Raw genomic sequence first — 21,307 nt, forward strand, 5'->3', positions numbered from 1 at the left:
CTTAGCCTTCTGACTGCTGAGATTAAAAGTGTATGTGCCACTATTCCCAGACTTAGTCCTCCAAATTTTAATTGTGATTGACTACACAATATCTTATTCAATTGGATATCAATGAAAAGCATTAAAAGAATTAATCATTTTAATAATATACATACAAGTTCCTTTCTCAGATGGAAAAGGTTCTAAATATTTTAGAGCAGGGTCTGGAGACTTTGTTCATCGATGGGAATCTGGTCTATTTGAACATGGGTGTTGGTTGGTAAGTAGGCAGATTTGATGGGAGAAGTCCATGGAGAGTTTATTTCTAGTTGCTTTAACTTTGGAAGTAATGGCAAAATAAGGTAATCAGAATGCATCCATGAATGAAAGGGGGGTGATGGAGATGATCCAGATGAGAATTGTAAAAGACCCACCACGGATTGTCAGAGAGAAGGTGCTCTGGAAGTTATGTGAGTGAACTGCTAGTTATGATGGCTAATATTGTTGGGCACATTAATATCATCTAGAATTACCTAGGGGACAAGCCGTCAAGCAAACCTCTGAGGGATTATCTTGATTAGGTTAAGTGAGGTAGAAAGACTCACCCTAAAGGTGGGTGGAGTGGCTGTTTCCTGAGCTTGGGTCCTGACCCTCACAAAGAAGAACAAGCTAGATGAGAGGCAGCATTCATCGCTCTCGGCTTCCTGACTGTGCATGCGATGTGCCCAGCTTCCTCAAGTCTCTGTTGCTTTGACTTTCCTGCCATGTATGATGTATATGTATGATCTACATGTATATAAGTATGATGGACTATACCCCCAAACTGTGAGTCAAGATATATCCTCGGTTCAGTTGCTTTTCTCAGGGCATTTTATAACAACAACAGTTAAGTAACTAAGAAGTTACTCTACTTCTTTGCTACTGAGTTACTTAGTTGCTTAGTTACTGAGATGATTGGTTAGGAGCCCGAAGTACCTGTTTGTGCTTGGAAGTTACAAATTTCCAGTGCAGATATACTGTATGCTTCTTGATGGCCCAGGTCTCATCATGTTTGAAGATACTCCTTTATGTCTTCTAGCTGCCTATCAGCCATTATGTTCTGTCAGATCTTGAGTCAGCTGTTGCTTTTAAATATCTGGGATGGATCTGTGTCCTATCTGCCTGGATCTGGCTGGATCAACTGCCTGGATCCCATAATTCTGCTAGGAACTGAGAAAGAATGCCTTAGTCTGGACCCTGGAATATCTGAATTTGTCTCAACTGAGTATTCTGTCATTTTTGAGTTGGAAGCTTGTGCTTAAGAAGAAACCCAAGAATCTTTTTGTTTCCTTATTGAATTGGCTAAACCAACAAACATTTCTTTTTCTACAGACATGTGACATGATGCAAATGAATAGGAAAACCACAAACCCAAGTTTACATATATTTATGATGGATCAGGGCAAGTGGCATTTAGTCATGTAAAAGTCATCTGAAGCAGTAACTTTCAGACCAAAATCCAGAGAGTATCAAAGTTTAGAAAAAGCCAGGCCTATTGGTGACCTTTTTCTGAGATGAGGGGATGGAATAAATGTAATTTTTACATTGTTCATTTTAGCATCAATTCAAAGGGATTAGGAAAGCAGGAGCCAGCAGGTGATCAAGTGGGAGTATTCAGTGTAAAATGGATTTTGTGCTCTTCGTGCTGAATAGGTTCTGCATAATATCTTTGGATTGGCATTGAAAACTAGGAAGAAGGAGGCACCATTATGAGTTTGGCAGATTTATCAAGCTGAGTTATGTCAATTGTATTATGCTGTTTCCAAGAAGACAGTAGAGCCTGTGAAATTCAGCGTCTGTCACCACTTGACATATTGGCTAAAACAGAAGCAGATTGAGGAAATGGCTCACAATAGTTAATTGTTTCAATAGTTAGTCTTTCCCATCTGCACAGTGTGTTGAATTTGATGAGAACTTTGTGAGAAAATTAATGCACTAAATTGTTTGTAAGAATCAAGCCTGCTTTTTGAGTTTTAGTAGCTTTATTTTAATATCTAAGAACTCTAATAGTCTTTCTAGCTTATGTCAGACTACAAAGCTCTTGACTTAGGGAGTAAGAAAAGAATAGTTTGCGTATTTATTATAGAAAAAAATGAACAATTAAATGCTCTTTCAACTAACCAATGTTTTATGCACTCTGGCTTAGCTAAGCTCATAAACAGAGAGAAAAATTATTTAATATTTCACAAAGAAGTAAATTTCTTACACTGAAAACATTTATCTTCTCTTATAAATAAACAGTATATATAATGTCAGACTCCATGATACTACTAAATAAATCGATCATTTCTGATCAGAAACCATGCATTTGTAATAATTGAATTTGTAGCTTGGTAGCATCAGCTCACCTTTTGTAGTTCTAGGATTGAATTCTATTGTTAGTTCCTCTTTGGTTACTAGCCTATTGACTAATTTGACCAATGGAACAAAGTTATAGGCAGAAGGTGTGGATGCCACCTTCTGTAAGGATGTAAGATAGGAAAGTCTCTTTATAGAAATCTGCTAGTAGGTATAAAGTGTAACTATGAAAATTGATTCTTCTAGAAAATATTTCTATCATTTGTTTTCTTGCTGGACACCTAAAAGCAAGTCTATACTTCAGTGATACTGAAAACCACTATTTTCAGGAGAGAAAGTATTAGGGCTGTTTATTTCCTGTCCCCTACAAATAGATTTCCTTGGTGTTATTGAAAATAGCAGCAACATGTTTTTGAGGTGGTATGAATTTCTCTGAATGGATTGGTTGTAAAGAATAAAAGCATTCTGCTTCATAAAGAGCACAATAAACTTGTGATGTCAAGTCAAGACTCAAGAGGCATAGTGGAGAAGAGAGGCTTTGTGCAACTCATTCATTCAGGCAAAGTCCAAACTGGTCTTCTAAATTATAAGCAGGCTACAACTCACACTAATGAAGGATGTTCCAGTAGAACATTCCAGTGAAATGACTGCTGCAGGAGAAAATAAGCTCCCATCCTGTTCTTCTGGAATTCTTCTGACTATTGGCAGCTAGAAGAAACATACACACTAAAACAATTGGTTAGGGTCTAAAAGTAGGTAGTTCAGTGTGGACTGACAGAGGATCCAGGAATGGATCCAGTTTTCTCCCATCTTTAAAAATCATTAGAGCAGTAAGAAAAGATAGGTGGGAGAATGGAGGGCAGACATTGTGAAGATAATGTCCAGTATCTTTTTCAAATGCCTTATCTCGCCAGGCCACATTTGTACCCTGTGAACAGAGAACCCATTGATCTAAAGTAGTGCATAGAACCCATCACTCCTGCTGTCTTTGGAGGACACTGAATCTGTGACTGTATCCCCCAGCCTCAGAGCACTAAGAACGTTTGGGAGGAAGGCTTGCAAGCCCAGTAACATCCCATTTTTGGAGATGTCAGTGACACTGTTGCCATTCTTCAGCCTGACATAGAAAACAACTTTCTTGTCATCTTTTGCTATAAAGAAAATTCTTTTGTTTTGTATATTACACCTGAACCTGTCACAGGGTAGTAGCTATGAATCACAAAGACCATTAGTGAAATAAGTTTGCTCTTGTAGACAGATTAGAGTTATACTTTTTCTCCCAGTGTCTCTGAATTCCAGTTCATATTTCTTTATGTGAAAGTAGCCTTTTCTATCCTCCTGGATTTATGTTAAGCTGAACAAGCAGTCCTGGTGAAATTAAGCCCACATATAAACAATAGATTTGGACAGCTCAGTTTTGGTCTCAAGCTTCATTAGAATCCACCTTCACTTCATTACAATTTCTTATTATTTGATTTTTATAACTCAATTGTGTATCAAAGATCACATTTGTGCAAGCATATGCCAAATTGATATCAGTATATGGTGACTATCCTGCTTACTGAAAGGGCTCAGTCTACATTTGGAATAGTCTCCTTGAAAGAAGAGAAAGAAGACAACATTCAGAATCTAGAAACTGGGATTGTGTCTTCTGTAATTTCTTATAGCTTTGCAAGTAGAAGTAGAATAAAATCCTGAGTCTTCAGCAGCGGTTAGGATAGATTTATGGGTTACATGGTTTGTATAAATGAAATGAAGTTGTGTGTGTGTGTGTGTATGTGTGTGTGTGTGTGTGTGTGTGTGTGTTTACCCCTAAAGTTATAGAAAGAATGAGTTGTTTTTTTTATACATTGAGCTTTGTAGTCTGAAGAAATGATAATATTTGATTAAAACTTTAATAAAAGCAAAAAGAGGGTTGAGACTATGTGTGTGTAAAAGGAACACTCAGGAGTTATATGTAGGTTTGTCCATGTTTCCACTGGTAAATTCACATTGACCCCTGTCAGCAGTGCTAGGAAGTATTTATGGGGACTCTCATTTTATAGATGCTCATCTGAGGTTCAGAAGGTGCATTCAACCCGTATATTCTATAAAGCTATGCTCCGAATCCAGTTTTAAAATAAAAACTCTTTGTGCTGCTGCTTCTTCTGAAGAAGAGTTTGTTTGGATTCTGTGTTCATTTTTACAAAGAGTCTCCAGGAATACTGAGTAAAGGACAATACCAGTGAATGAAATCAAAACCAGGCAAGCATCTTCTTGGGTGGGCTCTGCAGAATTGGTGAAGTTCTCGAACCTAAGGAAAAACTTGTATTGACCAAAAAATAGAACACTTGAAAGTTCAGAGAAAATATACAGGCAACAAAAGTGGTGTAAAGGTTTGAAGTAATAGATAACATGGTTATTTTGTTCAGGGAGAGAAAAAAATAACATCAGCCATATGGCATTACATCATCTGGCTAGTAGAAAAACTACAAAGAGACATGTATACGATATGAGTTTGCAAATGTCTATATGCAAAGATGACCTGGGCATAGAAAGCCATGCTGAAAGAGTTTAGGGAAGGACATGAATAGTTTTTCAGAAAGGATGTACTTGTAATCTCTTGAGTGCTGCTAATTGAATAATGCCTCTTATTCATATAACTGTTTTATTTCATCTATGCAATACTTATGTTTAACAATGCAATTGAAACACAAGGGAAAAGATGGATTATACTAGGTAGAAATCAATTATCATTAGACTTCACAGCTTTCAGATGAGAGCCTTTGAAAACCCAGACTCCAAGCCACCCTCCTTCCAATGCTGGCACCTTTATTCTTTCTTCATATTTAGAAATCCAAAATGTTCTTGTACCAATGTGACATAATTTTCTTTGAAAATCTCAAAGGAAGTTAACCATTTTAAAAGAAGGGATGTGACAAAGCAGTGCCCAGCTATGTGGAAAAAGCTAGGGAATATTCTTGGAGAGTGAGCTTGGCTGGTTCTGTGTTCAGGGAAAGGGCTGCCCCTGGAGGGCAAGAGCAGCACATTGAAAATAATGCCTTTAATATATTAAGAACAGGGGGCTTTTCCTTAGTGTATCCCTTATTGTTCCAGTTCTTTTTCTCAAAAATACATGCCAAAAATCCTTTGCATTGTTTTTATGGTTTAATTTTCCAGCAGCGCTTTACATTGGGAGACAGTAATTAATGAAAATTATAGGCTAAACATTTTAAAGTTTGTATTAGGCTCCTAGTATCCCAGTTTAGAGAAAGTGACTTACGGTTGTATGAGAATAAATATAAATTGGGTTGTGGTGAGGCATATCTCTAAGCTGTCTCAAATCCTCAACTCTAAATGGTGGTGTCTAAAATTTGGACCCCTGTGTCAAAAATATTGTTTCTCTACTCTAGTGTCATGCTTTTAAGTGTAATGGTCACCTTGTAAGGAGCACAAGTTAGTCAGCACATTTATGTTTTTGAAAGACATCAGCTATAGCATATGTTTGACTGACAAAATTAAGTACTGTCAAGTTATCTTTATAAAAAAAAAAATCTTGTTACATGTTTAGAAGTACCTGGTGAATTATTTTTGGCTGGTGTGACCTTACTATATAATCAAATGGGGTGTTCTTTTAATTTTTTAATGTTGTAATTGAGCATACTTATAATTTTAAATTGTAGTAACCCAATCTATTAAGACATAGAAAAGTGAATTTCTCTTCTTATTTATAAGTGAAATCACTTTATAAACAACAGGGATTATTCTGCCTACAAGAGTTAAGTGGGAACTACAGAATAACTAAGTGGTGATTTCTCAAACTTTCCCTAGATTAATTCAAAACTTAGAGCTTTACATTGGAACCAGTTAAACATCTCACCATGTTCATCCAGTCCCCAAAAGCTGTTAAAATTTATGACAAAATTTTTGGTGAAAGAAAACACGGAGAGCCAAGTAGGAGAGGAATGAGTCATAAAATGCAGAGAGAGAGAGAGAGAGAGAGAGAGAGAGAGAGAGAGAGAGAGAGAGAAAGAATTTCTGTACTGTTTGATATATAGTCAAAGAATTAATTTAAAAACACACCAATCAAGTAAATGCAGCATAATGTTTCTTTGGGAGACTGAGCAGGTGTGGTTTTGTTGAAGTGTGTCATTGGAGGTGGTCTTTGAGAGTTCAAAGACTTGTACTATTCCCAGTTGTTTTCTCTCTCTCTCTCTCTCTCTCTCTCTCTCTCTCTCTCTCTCTCTGCTTTCAAGATGTGAGCTCTTAACTTGCTGCTAGCAGCCATCCTCCCTGCTAATTTTTTGCCATTCTTAGCATAGCTTCAGGCCCTTGAAAGATATTGGAAACAGGGGAAATTGCATGTGGGGACAAGAGGCCAAAGATAACAAAACTTTGGACAAGAGCTAAAGCCTGGGGACAAGTGCTAAAGCTGCCAACATTGGACTTCTTATTCTTCTGTGACCATAAGCCCAAATAAACACTTTTATAAATTGTCTTGTTTGTTGTATTTTATCACAGCAACATAAAAATTATTAATACGTATAGTATTTCTCCAAGTGTGTGTGTGTGTGTGTGTGTGTGTGTGTGTGTGTGTGTGTAAGAAGTTAGGTAAGGCAGAGAGTAGGTATCAGTTAGCTGTTAGGCACATTGTTGCAAGAAATGGAACGATGGATCATTTCGGAGTTAAAACAATACTCCACCAATCTGGCTGAATACCAAAGGAACAAACATTCCTTGACACAGTTATTCCCACAGTCATGGCTGATTTCACAGGCCATTTCCTTTATTTTAATATTTTTTTCTGATTGTATACAGACTTCAAAGGATAATTGGGAAAAACAGAGAAAAGAAAATAAGAATTTTCTGTAATTTGTTGCCCTGAGATAATTATTTCCTCTCAGGTCAACTTTTTTTTCTGCGAGTATATAAAATGTGTGTACATGTGTCTATAGTACATATATCTGTGCAAATACAATTAAGTATATGGATGTCATAAAATCAAGGACAAAATTAGATTTAGTTCTATTAGGTTAATTTACTTATTAAAATATATTTAAAAATTTTCTCCATATCACTAAAAGGTCTTTGCATCTTTTAAAATGTACACCCTTCTATTTTATGGACACATGGTCATTTATTTCATTACTGCCTTGTTTTGCTGTAAGACTGTCCCTGAATTTTTTAATCTGAAGGGATATTTCAACTGATAAGTTTGCTACCACATTTTAATGCATATTTTTAATGCATATTTTAAAAGTACTTTCTTATACATTTCTAGAAAACTGTTAGAGCAAAAGAAAGGCAAGTAGTAAAATTTTTGAGTTTACATAAAATATAAATTAGAAATAAAAGAATCTTCTTCTTGATCTACAGTGAGCATGCTCAGTGACTCGTTGGGGTTAGAGATTCCAAAGAAGGCCCACATTGGCTGGTCCTGAACGGCAGTTACTGGCTCAGAATGTGGAAATATCATCTCCCTACCCTCATTTGAAACTGACTCAGGCAGCTTCAGAGGACAGCTTAATATTTGTGATCTTGGAGGAATGATTAAGAGGAAGATGAGCTATTTTAGGGAAAACTCATTTTAACTTTAAAAGTCAAGTAGGACTAATAAACAAGATGCAATGAATTTTTTCTTTTAATTAGGGCACACACACTCCTAGATGAAACAGCCTGCTTGACTATTCAGATCACCAATGAACTTTCTGTTGGTAAAGTCAATTGGCCAGCGTAGGAAAAGGACAGAGAGGAAAAGACCTCAGTGGGACTATGAAAGAAGAAGCTGTTGGGGCTTTGAGACAGGCATCAATTATTTTGAGAAACTCACCTGCAGTCTCCATAGAGGCAGATCTCTGGTATCACAAGGCACATTTTTATCTGTCCTGCACCTGTCTATTGGCAAGAAATTCAAGATACTTTGACCATGTCATTTATTCTCTTAGATCTGTACTGAAGCAAGGCCTGATTTTTCCTCTTTATAATGTCTTTCAAATCCCCTTTCCCAGGCTTTAGGTCTTGTCTACAATTCTGGTAGATTCGGCCTCCAGTCCCTGCCACCAACTTCTAGTTCCATTTCCTTCAAAGGCCTTGAAGGCATGCAAAGAAAAACCATGGATTGTGAGTTTTTCCAAGTCTAGGGCTTCATCATACCTTGTAGCTCCAGTGTGTAAGAAAGTGGCTGCCATCTGAATGTTAGGCTACAGCCACATAGATAGTGTCAGGGCTGCAACCCAGACTTAGGTCTGTTATCCCTTCAATTACTTAGACTTGTCCTCTGCACCATACCACCCTCTCCATAGTTAGGGATGACAGCATCTCAATTAAATGGTCTCAAAGTGTCTTTTAGCACTTTTCTATAATTCTGTACCATTGTATCTTACTTGCTGCAAGTGACCTATTTGAGTATTTTTGGGAATGTTTTTGGGAATGCTGATTGAATGAAGACCAAGAGAATTTTCTTTTTCTTTTTCTTTTTTTTGAAGAGGAAACAGAGCTTAAGCTAGGCCTTAGTTACCAAAATAGGATTTGGCCAGCAGGAGACCAGGCAGAGGGCATTCCATATCATGGGAGCAAAAAGCAAAGGCATTGAGACAGAAATGGGCAGACAGTATTTTCAATAATGAAGAGATGGGTCTGACTGTAGAAAGATTTCATGTAGTCTTTGTCACTGGAAACAATCATCCTTTGCAGCAATGGTTCCAGCATTACTCTGGAAGTAAAGCTTTGGTTTGCATGGATCTTGGAGCTAAGGATTACAGAGAAAGAGCACTCTGCCACCATGGGGTGCTGTGGGAAGTGCAAAGAGAGGATGGCGAAATCACTAGGGTGCACTTATCTTTACTTGGGGTTTGGAAATAGTCTGGGATTGTGAGAAAGTTCCTGTAGAAAATTGCAGGATGAACAGACAGATTGGCATTTTGGGTTGACTTTGGGTTTTACAATATCTAACTCAAGGTACACTTTAGCCTCGGATTTAGGCCAAGCTACAAACACAAAATGGATTGGCAGGAACTGGGGCATATTATAAAGGGAATGTGTTTCCTGACTAATACTTTATGACTAAAGGTATGTTGTGGGATGAGACCTGATAGCAAGTGGCAGAACAGATGTTTGAAACCCATAGCCCTGAAAGGTCCTCTGCTTCGACATGGCCAATTGATGTCACACAATGAATAGGATTATTTGAAAGTAATCAGCAAATTTAAAGTATTTAGAACAGAAAATTATGTGTCAGTAATGAAAGAAATTCATTTGAACAAAGTTCCAGGGCTTGTATTTAAGCGTATGAATTAGGAACAAGGGCAATCTTGCTCTGTAGATGCTGTTGGCTTTTAAACTATGTCCAGGCTACATGTACGCACAGGAGAAGCAGAAGTATCAATTGACCGCAGTAGTGGTTTGGCTTTCTGCTTATGTGAATGTTGCTCACTGTCAGTAGAATACTGTATACATCTTATTCTCCACCAGGCCTTGGCTCTTCATTATTTTATAGACTAGTGCCCTGGGATCCCAGCTAGCAGCTATACAGTTTACTCCAGTAGTTTAACTCTGCTCTTTTCTGAAGTGTCAACACAGGCTGAGAGCGGAATATACATGGTATCTGCTTTTCAGCGTGAAGCCTCAGTCTGCCTGAGAGGAAGGCCAGTTCTTTTGCTTCTACCTTCTACAGTAGCTAATAAACCCAGATGAGGCTCCTCATCAACGTACTGACATTAGAGGCTGCCCATTGCAGGCTCTTTCTATGAAGACCTTAACTGAGTTGGATTTAAAAGCTTTAGGAGGTTCCACATGAGACACACAGCCAACTGCCTTGATCTTGGCCCAACCCTCCTTAGGGCATAACCTTCTATTTCAAGAAGCTGATCCTTTTCAACTCTTCTTGCCTCTCAGCCAGCCTCCTTAAAGATCTTTCCACATGATCACCACGTGGCTTGTCTTATACTTTGGGCCTAGTCCTGGTTTGTCCTTGGTGCCTACCATGTCCTTAAGTAAAAAAAAAATCAGTGTATACATAGTTGAATTCTTGGGCAACCTATACCCAGATTCTACTCAGGAGATCAATTGAGACATGCTTCCTGACAGGTCAGGTTGTTCAACACGGCTGACTGTGATTGTGTGAGGGCTGTCTGAGCTTTGGGGTCAGTTGTCACTCTCTTGCCCTCTCAAAGGTGTTATTGGAGGGAAGGAGCTGAAGTTAGGGTCTGACATGGAGATCCCTTTCCTTCTTCCTAAAGCACCATCAGGCCTGCACATCCCTCCCTCAGAAGAAGTGGGAGCTGCATAGAAGCTGGTGGGGCACTGGAATTGAGACGCACTAGGAATGGGGCCACTCTGTGGCTCATTCAGATTCAGTGTGGTATCCAGCCCATGGCTGCCTTTCAAGGACTATTTGGTCTAGTTAATGATTAAGATAGTGGCTGAGGGTGAATTGCCGATTATTCTGGTGGTCATTATGTCCTGGGCATGTTTTGCAGTGTACAATGCTTTTAATTATGCAGTTATTAGTCAAGTAATCACTTGACTAATAGTTCACTGCCCTTCTTTTCAGGCTTTTGGGGTGAACCTAAAAGCGCACAGTATTTATTGGAGTCTGTGGCTCATAGCTCACCCACAGACCAACTACTGCGGATAGCAGGTGGCTTGTTGTGTTCCTCCCATTACCTATGCTTGTGCCATGTTCCAATAATGGACTGAAGTCTTACTCCTGTGCCCTCTGTAGCCTTCATGTTTCCTATTAGCACAAGATCTGCCAGGATCTTATCAAGCAGTCCTGACCCTGGGCCTCAATCTTAAGAGCTGGATGTCTACCCCTTGCTGCTAGATGACTCTACTACCAAGTCCTTTTCCAGGTTGGCTAGTCTCCCATGATGTCCCTTGGCCTGGCTCCCCTCACCTGCAGCTGATCACTAGACCCCTTCTCTCTTTCCCTGCTGGAATATATCTGCCCATTGCCTACTACTGGAGAATTCTTACAGTGTATTTTCCTGCCAAGGCTAGTTTGGTCCCCACATTCCAACCTTTTTATCAGGATCATAGTGCTGCTGTAGAAGTTCCATTTCTAAGAAAACATATTTACCCTGCCCTCTGTTTCCCATCCAGGCTCTCTGCTGTGTTCTGTTTTGGCAGCCTCTTCACACATTTAGTTTTTCAAGTTGCTTTTACTCTTGTCTTTGGACCATGAAGAAATAGCTATTTTTTTTTTTAAGAGACCAATTCTAAGTTTGGGAGGAAGTTTCTGTTTGGAATGTTATTATGGCTATGTGCATCTTTGTGGACATCACATGTTTTATTATGCCCACTTTGTGGGTATGTGTAACACAGAAGCACCTCTCTTTTGGTGATCTTTGGATGACCACCACCTGACAGGTGGGCAAGAATAAAATAAAGACCTTTTGTCTTTCGGTGGTGTAGAAAGAGGCCTATGCCATGTTTCAATAGCCAAGGTTTAGTAAGTTATCTCTTTTCTGGCCTTCATTCTTGGTTTCCCAGATGTGTATTTTCTGCTTTTATAAGATGAATAAGAATGAAGGCCATCATGACTGGGTGAAACTTGGCAGAAGCAAAAACAGGAATTTAAAAAGATAATGTGGTTAGGCATCTGATGAAGCCTCCAGCTGCATGATGCCCAGTTGGGCATTATATGCTTCATGTCTACACAAAAATTGGCACAGAGAAATTTGTAATCAATACCTTGCGCTGGGAGATGAAAGTTTTAAACATCATTGATAGAGGGAGCAAAATGCAGGATTTAATACAGTGTTTAGATGTCTTCCTCACCTGAATCTTTTTTTTCAAATGGTGATATGAACATTACTTTGCCATGACCTTTTTGGATTTCTTTTCTCCTGTGAACATTTTTTCCAATAATTTTATTTTAAATGGAGGGATATCACTTAATTGCTTTATTTTTATTTTATACACTCACTTCATACCTAAGGAAAAGGCAAATAGCTTATATAAATGTAGGAGATAGTTTATACCTACCGGAGATATTTACATGATATACTTACATCTTACCTAGCAGGAGCATGCTTTTTTGTCTGTGTCCACAGGAGGAACTGATGCATCTGGAGGGAGGGTTGGTGTGAATACATTCCCTCTTGGTCAGTGTTCTTTGCTATTTAAAAAATCTTGAGTTGGAACTTCTTGTCTCCATTCTGTATCAATAGGAGAAATGATGACAGTGTCTGAATCTTTGGCTTTATCATCCACAGCATGATAGAAGCACAGATGTCAAGTTCATGTCTCATCTGTCTTTCCTCTCCCTTCCCCCCTGAACCTTCGGCTTTAAGACTAGAAAGCTTGTATGAGAGAAGTGCATTTTAGGCCCTGCTCTTTGTGTTTTGAGGGTGATGTCAAGAGGCAAAATATCAGTCCTTGTCTGTTGGACACAGTTGGGGTATGCGGCTTAGGAAGGTCAATGATTGATGTATTAGCAGTGACTTAGCAGTAGACCTGCTAAGCTTGCCACTTTACAGTGTAGTTGGCCACAAGCAGAAGACTCCCTTTCACTCTAGCTTTGCAAATGAGTGCTTCCCGAGTGCAGAACTTTGAGAGCACTTATTCATTATGTATATAGTTTTAAAAAATTATAAATGTTTCTTAGCTAGGCTAGATTAGACAAATGGCTCCATGTGTTATCTGTGGTGGTTAGTTGAAGCAGTAATCCAATTACTGAACACAAAGAACCACCATTTGCACAGTTTAAGGTTGTCTTTTGCCCACAGGCTGGGTGCCAGATTAACACATGGCTTTGAAGACTTTCCATGGTTAAAGGTAATCTCACAGAAGATAAACCACTAAAGTCCTTTGGTTGACATTCTGGCTTAGAAATTTAAAGACTTCTCTCTGAATGCCATTGAATAGTTTTATTTTGGTTGTTTGGGGAATAGAGCCTGACCTTGCAACAGACAGATTCTTTCAGCACAATTTTGGTAACTGGTAGTTCAAGAAGTAATGCTAGTTAATAAATAAAATGTCTCAAACTCTCCATGTCACCAGCATCATCAAGACCTTATTGGATAAAGAGTTAAAGTCACAGATTTAGGACAAGTCTGAGAATGTGTGGCACCAAAAGTTCGCCTGCAGGACTGGAAGAAATACTACTACTAGTAATTTTATTTACCTGTTTTATCTCATTTGGTTCATGTGTCATCTTGGGGTAATATCACAGAGCAATCACTATAATTTAGCCATGCTTAAAATTAAAAAAAAAAAAAGTGCTACTGCAGACATTTGGTATGTCTGCTACAAAAGAGGAAGGAGCATTGTCTGTCTCACCATATCCAAGGGAAGGTCATCTGTTTTGTATGTCATAAGAAGTACAATGGTGTGGGTCCAGAGCCAGCCCACCATCTGAACAGATTAAGAGCATGACAAAAGCAGGTGGAGAATCTGACATATCACCTCCTCCCAGCTTCTCTTTATAGTTTACAGTCTTTTCTGAACCAAGGAAAGGCTGGGAATGCTGAGAGCAAGTCCTGAGCTTGGTAGTGTCAGTATAGTATTTAGTGGGAAAACAAGGTGGTGATGGAAGCATTTTACTTACACTTGGAGAGAGAGAGGCCTCAAGTAGCCTCGATGTGGCAGATTTGATTAGTAAGAATTAGAAGAGAAAAGAAGAAAATGTTTGCTACTGCAGTGAGATAAAGATGTGCTAGAGAGTTGTCAGAGACGTTCTGGACACAATGAAAGAATAATATGAGGCCAAAGTCAAAAGAAGTTAGATGTGAATGTGTTAAATGCTAGAACCATGTAAAGTTGTCAGAGTAGGAATGCATATATTTTGTTTTGGTAACTAAAACACTAATTTACCCCAAAGAGGGTTTGATATATCTTTCACACACACACACACACACACACACACACACACACACACACACACACACACACGATATCTTATACACATATATATTCATTCTATATGTAAAAAAATTTAGAAAAACTGAGTGCTTTCTGCTTTTTATGTAGATGAACCCGAGGAAAAATGATCTCAAAAGCAGAATATATAGATATTTCTCAGAAGAAGACAAAAAGACACATCAAATGGACAACAGACATAAAAAAAAAAAAACCAAAACACCAGTTAGGAGGACACCAGTCAAAGAAGTCTCTAAGGCTAGTCTCAAAAATGCTGAATAAAGATAGCAAGAGCTGACAAAAAATGTGGAGAGACAGGAACCCATGCACGCTAGCAGCAGGAATGAAAATTAAGAAAGACTTTATGGGAAGGACCATCAAGAGTCCTCAAAAAATTAAAAATAGAATGGTCATGTGAGCCAGCAGTCCCCATAATTGGATATGTAACCTGGGAAAGAGAAATTAGCATGTCAGAGATACTTGAACTCCCATGTTCATGTCAGCACTATTCGAAATAGCTAAGAGATAGAAGCAACTCAATTATCCATCAGTGGATAAAAATGAGGTATATACACATAGTAGAATATTTGTCAGCCATTAGAAATGAAGACAAATGGACACAAATGAAGTTGGGTCATCTGTGACAACACACTTGGTGCTGGAGATGATCATGTGATGTGAAATAAGTCAGGCACAGCTAAACAAGTGTCACATGATCACATTCATATACGGAATGTAAAAATAATCCCAAAGAAGTAGAATGGTGATTATCAAAGGCTGAAGAGAATAGAGAAAATAAGAAAAATAAGGACTAAGGAAAAGAGATGATGGGGAAGGGTAGAGGGGGTATTAAGTTACAGTTAATTAGGAACAAGAAAGCATTGATTCCACCACACTGTAGCTTATAATGCACAATGTATATCCCCAAATCTTGAATGCGGCATTTTGAAAGATTTCTTCTTTTGTTGTGGAATACAAACTTTAAAAGATTTCTCCTTTTTTTTAAAAGCACAAAATCCCTTTATTTTTATTTTCTATATTCGCTATTTAGGTGGATCATTTTCTATAATATGACCCTTCTCTTCCCTTTCATAACCTGGGCTCTGACAAGAAACCCATGTTGCTTCCTCTGTTAGTATGTTTTAACAGAGGACCAGCTGCCCTAAAAACTTGTTATCTCATAGAATAATAAACCTCATCCTACTTCAAGTAATGCCACTCAATTAGGAGTGTAGGGGGAAAGGGATTTTGTGGGTACAAATCTTTTTTCCCCCATAAACAAAGAATGACCCCATGTATAACAGCCTCCTCACCTCTCTCCTCTGACTCTCTCCAGTATCAGTGTACTATTATAATGGGTCTGTTCTCCTTTATTTACCAGGGGCCAGCCTTTGGATTGGTAGATAGTTTCCTACTGAGGGTTCGAGAATCATACACATCTCTGGAACTCTTTTACTGAAAACTGCTACTGTGCACAGGTTAGGCTTAGGCATGGGATGGCTAGTCACTCTTAGGTGCAGCAGCCTTATTAATTTGGAACCATGAGCAGGTTAAAACACTTGAACTGATGAATAAGACACGGTCTATGCTTCACAGAGACTTTAGCGCTTTGGATCTTAGCAAATCCAGCAGCCTAAGGCAAAGAAAGTTCTCTTGGAGTTTACAGCATTGGCTTACCCTCCTCCTGTAGAAATTTCCAGCCCTGACAAATTTGCTCCCTTGTTACATCTTTCTCTTGTAGAATCAAATCTCTTTTTTACCCCCACTGTTTTTTTTTTTTTTTTTTTTTTTTTTTTTTTTTTTTTAGGTTAAAGTGAAGAATGAGGGAGGTCTTGTGGATGGCACACAAAAGAAGCTCAACCATGAGCATGGCTGTCAAAAAAGCCTGACTCCTCTAGGTCAGGGCTGGGCAGGATTCTGGAATAAACTTGGAAGTTATTGTACATGTTAGGTGGTTGTTCTAATTTGTCCTTGCAGTGGTGAAGCCAAAGGTTGTTAGAGGGACTGGGTTTCTTAGGAACAGGCAGGGCAGTAACAAGTCTTGCTGATGATATCTGTTAAGGTGTATCTGTTTGTAATCCATCCCGGGACAAGTACAACAACCCCTTCTAACATTTGAAGCGTAAATAAATAAAATAACCAATTAATAAAAAAGGGGCACATTTGTAGTTTTGATGGCCAAGAATGAAAGGTGGTGATGGCTCAGTTTTATAAACCAATTCTGAGCATATGTCAGAACTCTCACTCAGACTTTGTATTCAACACTGAGTCTCTGGACCGCCACTGCTCTCATCTTGTGTCTGTATGTCCTGCCAAGAGATTGGCTTTTAGTTTGTTCACTCTTGGTTGTCTTATCTGGCAAGAGCAGACAGATCCTCATGTGAGTCCAAGTTAGATTTATTCTACTTTCTCTCTTCATTAAGTTATACAACCCATAGCTTCTGGTGTTGATACCACGTGGAGAGGGGAAGCTGTGTGGAATTTCTGTTTTGTAGACCAACCCCATGGAGTCAAATCCCCCACTGAGACCCAGCCAACCTCCAGCACAGTTGGTACATCTGGGAAAGTAGCTTTCACAGTGGAGGTAAAGCTTATAACCCAGTCAACATACCCAGAAGAAACAGTCCTTACTAGAGAGCTGGATTTCTTGAGATCTAGTCTCCATCTACCAAAGGGATAAAACAGCATTGCTTGTTCCATAAGGATTCTTTATTATTTTATTTTTTTAAATCAAGTGAGAGTGATTGCTTTCTAAATGATGGAGAATGCATCAAGGTATGACTGTAGCAAAAAACCTGTGCTACACAGGAGGTCATAAATGACGTTCAAAACTGGGTCAATTTCAGTGGCAGGTGTCCGGTATAAGTGGAACCATGGATCTACAACTGGTTTTAGCTGGACAGTGTGACTGTCCAACCCCTGATACTGTTGCATGGATAAGTTTTCCCCAACCTTGATCTTTAACTGAAGTGCAGCATACAAAAGATTGACAAACTCTGCTATCTTAAACACCGTCCAAGGTTGCTCGGGGAATGCAAACTACCACTCTTGCCAGTGTCCACTGGGAGCTTGTCCTCCGGCAATGTATTGTCTGAATGCTAGCATACTTGTATACTGGTCAAGACCTGTCTGGGCATGAACTAAATTAAAAAGTGCAGTCTAAAGAAAATCCCTAAACCCTCAGATGGCTTGAAATGTTGTGACAATGCCTGTTAACAATTGGTATTCTGTCTGTTGACATAGCAGTCTAAGTCGAAGGGACATGGGAGTAAAGGCCTCATCAATCCATGAAAACAGCAGCTCAAAGTCAGCCCCAGGTCGTTCAGCCTGTTGCCAGTGCACTGTCAGATAGTCTCAGCCAGACTGATTTGGTCACATGTAATGTATCTACTCATGAGATGCTGTGACCAGGATTTTTCACACCTTGGCATAATATGTTGGCATAATAATCTTGGCTGGTTATTATGTCAACAGCAAGGACCATGAGATTTGTTATAAAGTTGCGAGCCGCAGAAGCACCTTGAGTTCTTGAGAGCAGCACTAACAGTAAGGCAAGCACAGCATCATTTGAGCCAGGGGTCCACGAATGCCACCAGGCTGCCCAGTGTTAATATCAGGAGTGATGTACACACCTAGTTCCCAAGGATGAAGCTCTGCATCTGTGGGCTCAAGTTGTACCCCTCCAGGTGGATTGGCGGGTCTTTGCCAGGAGCAGGGTGGGTCTCGATATATTGCGTCCAGTTCTCCCAGTGAGCTGCATTGAAGGTAATAACCCCATGAACTGGCTGTACCAGGAATTTTTGAGGCCATGGTGCTCCTAGACTGGTCACATTTTCTTCTGCTATACCTCTGAGTCCACTGAGGCCAATGCAATCCTCTCTGATGCTATTTAACGGTATCATCACCTGTTTGTCCATCATGAAGGTTCCTGGATGTGGGTCAATGCCAGGTGCAATCATACTCAAAGCAGCAATGGAGTCCTGCAGGTCATGATCTCGAATGACCCCTTCTTCACGCAGCTTCGTAATTCTCTTGCGGACAATCCTCTGAGGACAGTATTAAACTGGCTGCCATTAACTTGTGGAGGGATAACTTGTTCTAATCATTCCCTGCCCTACCTTTAAAGTCCTCAATCCCCTCAAGATGGAATGGGTGGCACATAGCCATTATGAACTGCCAGGAGTAGTAATCTGCACTCAATGGCTCCTTTTAAACCAGTAGGTCTTTAGCTATTTGGTTTCTACACCCATAGGAATTCTTATTGGCAGGAGGCTGTCTGTTCTAACATGGACCTCCCAGGATGATAACCTGAGCCTAGACAACCATCTGGGAACGAAACATCCCAGTGGCCTGCGGCTGCCTCAGCAGGGCTGCTATCTTTCCTCTGTTCTGCTTTGCTGCCTCAAAGCAGTTCACTTCTTCAGCCTTGTCACTCATGGAACTTGGGAAGAATCATAACTGTCCATTCACTACTATTTATTGTTTTATTCTAGAGAGAAGGACAAAAGGAATTATACAAAGAGCATTCCAGAATCTCATTGCTATCAAGAATCTTTGGGCTCACTAAAATCTTGATGGGCCTGTTAATTCTACTGGTTCATGCTAGTTGAGAGCTTTCCATAGAAGCATTGAAAAGGGCAGGAGGCATTGACCTAGACTGGCTTGTTAGGGGCCCATGCATATGTTGGGGAGTAGGCTTCCTCATTTCCCCCCTCCTTTTCATTGCACCCATCCTCCTTCCTCTATAAAAAAGCCTTTGTTCTGGAAAAATATGGGGATTTTATATTTAAGTTAATTGTAATATGTTTCCCCATAAATTGCAGTTCTATGGAATATCTTCAGAGTCCTGTGGCATATTTGTGATTTTGGAAACTCTGCCTGGACAAAGGCTCCACAGAAAACCATGCTCTGAGTTGAATCTAGTTGCTCAATCCTTTAATCTGTGATGGAGCAGGTTCCAGAGCAGGCAACATTTCCTCTGACCAGGTACTGGGAGGATTCAAAATGTGTCTGCAACATGGAAGGCCACCAGGAATAGACAGGCATGCAGATATGGTGGCTGTCTGGGATGACAATAGGGTGTGCAGGTTTTCGCAGAAGGTACTGACCCCCTTCTGGGTGAGAAGCCACATACTGTGTGAACGTTTATTTCCCATCCTTCTCACTGAAGCCCTCTGACATTTCCCTTGGGTGTTCTACACTCGGCTGCATCCTCTCCCCTGGAAGTGTGGAGGTTGGCTTTTTGAATGCTCTTGTCTGTGCTCCACACTGACACGCTCTCCATCTTCCTGCTTCTCTCCCTAATCCTTCTGCTTAGCTCCTTTTCTTTCTGCTGCTCTTCACACTCTCTTCTTGGTGGCTGGGAATGTGTACCTCCTGCTTTTTGTTATTGATCCCTTAGAACTTGAATGAAGGACATATCTTCACTGTGCCTGCTGGCCATTATTTATGTCACCACCTCCAAGACAGTCATACCCTCTTCCTTGCTGTGCCTACGTACTCGACCACCTTTCTAAATCTACAGTCCCTAGACTTCCTTTTACAGATGAAAAAGTGGCCTAACACTAAGTAGAAGCTTCAGAAGGCAGCCAACTGGGAGGGAGTTAAGTCTCTCCAGCTGGTGTTGAAACAATGCAATCATACAGACAGCCCAGCCCACATTCTTTAGCACCCTCTAAAGAAAATATGTAGAGTTGTTGCCCAGCAACTCTCTGCCATTCGAGAGCTGTTGCTTTAAATATTGTCCTCCTCTAAGTTGGCTCTAATATTACAAGAGAATTATTTTCCTCCCAATATAAAGCTTTAGCATCAGTGTTGCAAGAGGAGAAGCAGGTCGATGTGATGGAGCCTACTAGCTATAAAGACCTCTGCTGACAATTTAAAAATTGGAATAATCTCAGCGTTGATTCTGCCATCTATGCTTAAATTTATGTAGCATTTTTATCAGCTAGAGGACTCCATTATGTGAGTTAGATATTTTTTTATATAGAATATAAAGGTTATACTTGAGACTTGATTTCTTAGAGTTTCCTCTTATGTCTGAGAACAGAGGTCAGTGCCTCAGATATTCAACTTCAGGGCTTCTTATTGTTTGTTGGCCATGGTTTTCTTCTTCAGATAAGCACATACTATCTCCTCTCTTGTATGCAAGAGGAATGATCCAGACTCATTTCAAAATAGTCCTTTGTCCATTTAAAACCCACTTTTTACACAAAACATTGCAGTTTAAAGAAGGTAGTGTTAGGAAGAGTCCCTTGGTACCAGAACCAGAATGAGTGGCCTTCACCAATGAATAGATTACTGTATGTCTAACATATATAAGGAAATCACTTCTACAGCATCTTGTCACTAGAATCCTCTTCTTTTGCTTTCAACACTGGCATCTTCATCTGTCTGCCCCAGTGAGAAAGCTGTTGCCCGGGACTTAGTTAAAGATGACAGGCTTCAAGAGCAGATATTTCCATTCAGATATTTACATTTAGAAGTACTGTGGGCTAGGTATGGAATTGTTTCAGTCTCACTATGGTTAGTCTGAACATTTGATATGGGAAAGTTCTTGCCCTTTGGTGACTTGAAGTGTGTAGAAACTAGAAAGCCAAGTTTTCAGTCTCCACCTTATGGACTGCCATGAGGAGGTTCACACAAGAAAGGGCCCCTTCTATGCTACTAGCCTTATCATTCTGGTTATACTTATCTCTCTTTTCATTTTGATCTAGCTGGTCTACCCTTGTTAGAATGGGCTACAGAGCAGGAAAAACCTTCCCTGACCCAGGTACTGAGAGGATCCAAAGCTTATCTGGAAGCAATGGAGGTCACCAGGAGTAGGCAAGCATGCAGAGATGTGGGGTTCTGTGATGAACAGCCCAGTCTAGGCCTCCTTGATGCCCTAGGGCAGGGTGGTGTCTTATATTTGCTTTCCTATGTTTTCCTCTTACTTTGTGAAGCCCAACTGCTTTTAGGGAAGTTTGAGGTGGAAACATCCTCTTTTCAGGGAGATTTCAAAATGCCATAGTCTCCTGGAGATGTGGCTTGATACATCCTAGTTCATACTAGCCATCTTGACCTATGATATAGCAGTGTGTCTTCCCTTTTTGTAATATAACCAGGAAGGATGTGCAGAGGCCATGCCTGAAAAGCAACATTGCAGTTA

This window comes from Arvicanthis niloticus, chromosome 5 (genome assembly GCF_011762505.2).
Source record: "Arvicanthis niloticus isolate mArvNil1 chromosome 5, mArvNil1.pat.X, whole genome shotgun sequence".
In the NCBI taxonomy this organism is placed as follows: Eukaryota; Metazoa; Chordata; class Mammalia; order Rodentia; family Muridae; genus Arvicanthis; species Arvicanthis niloticus.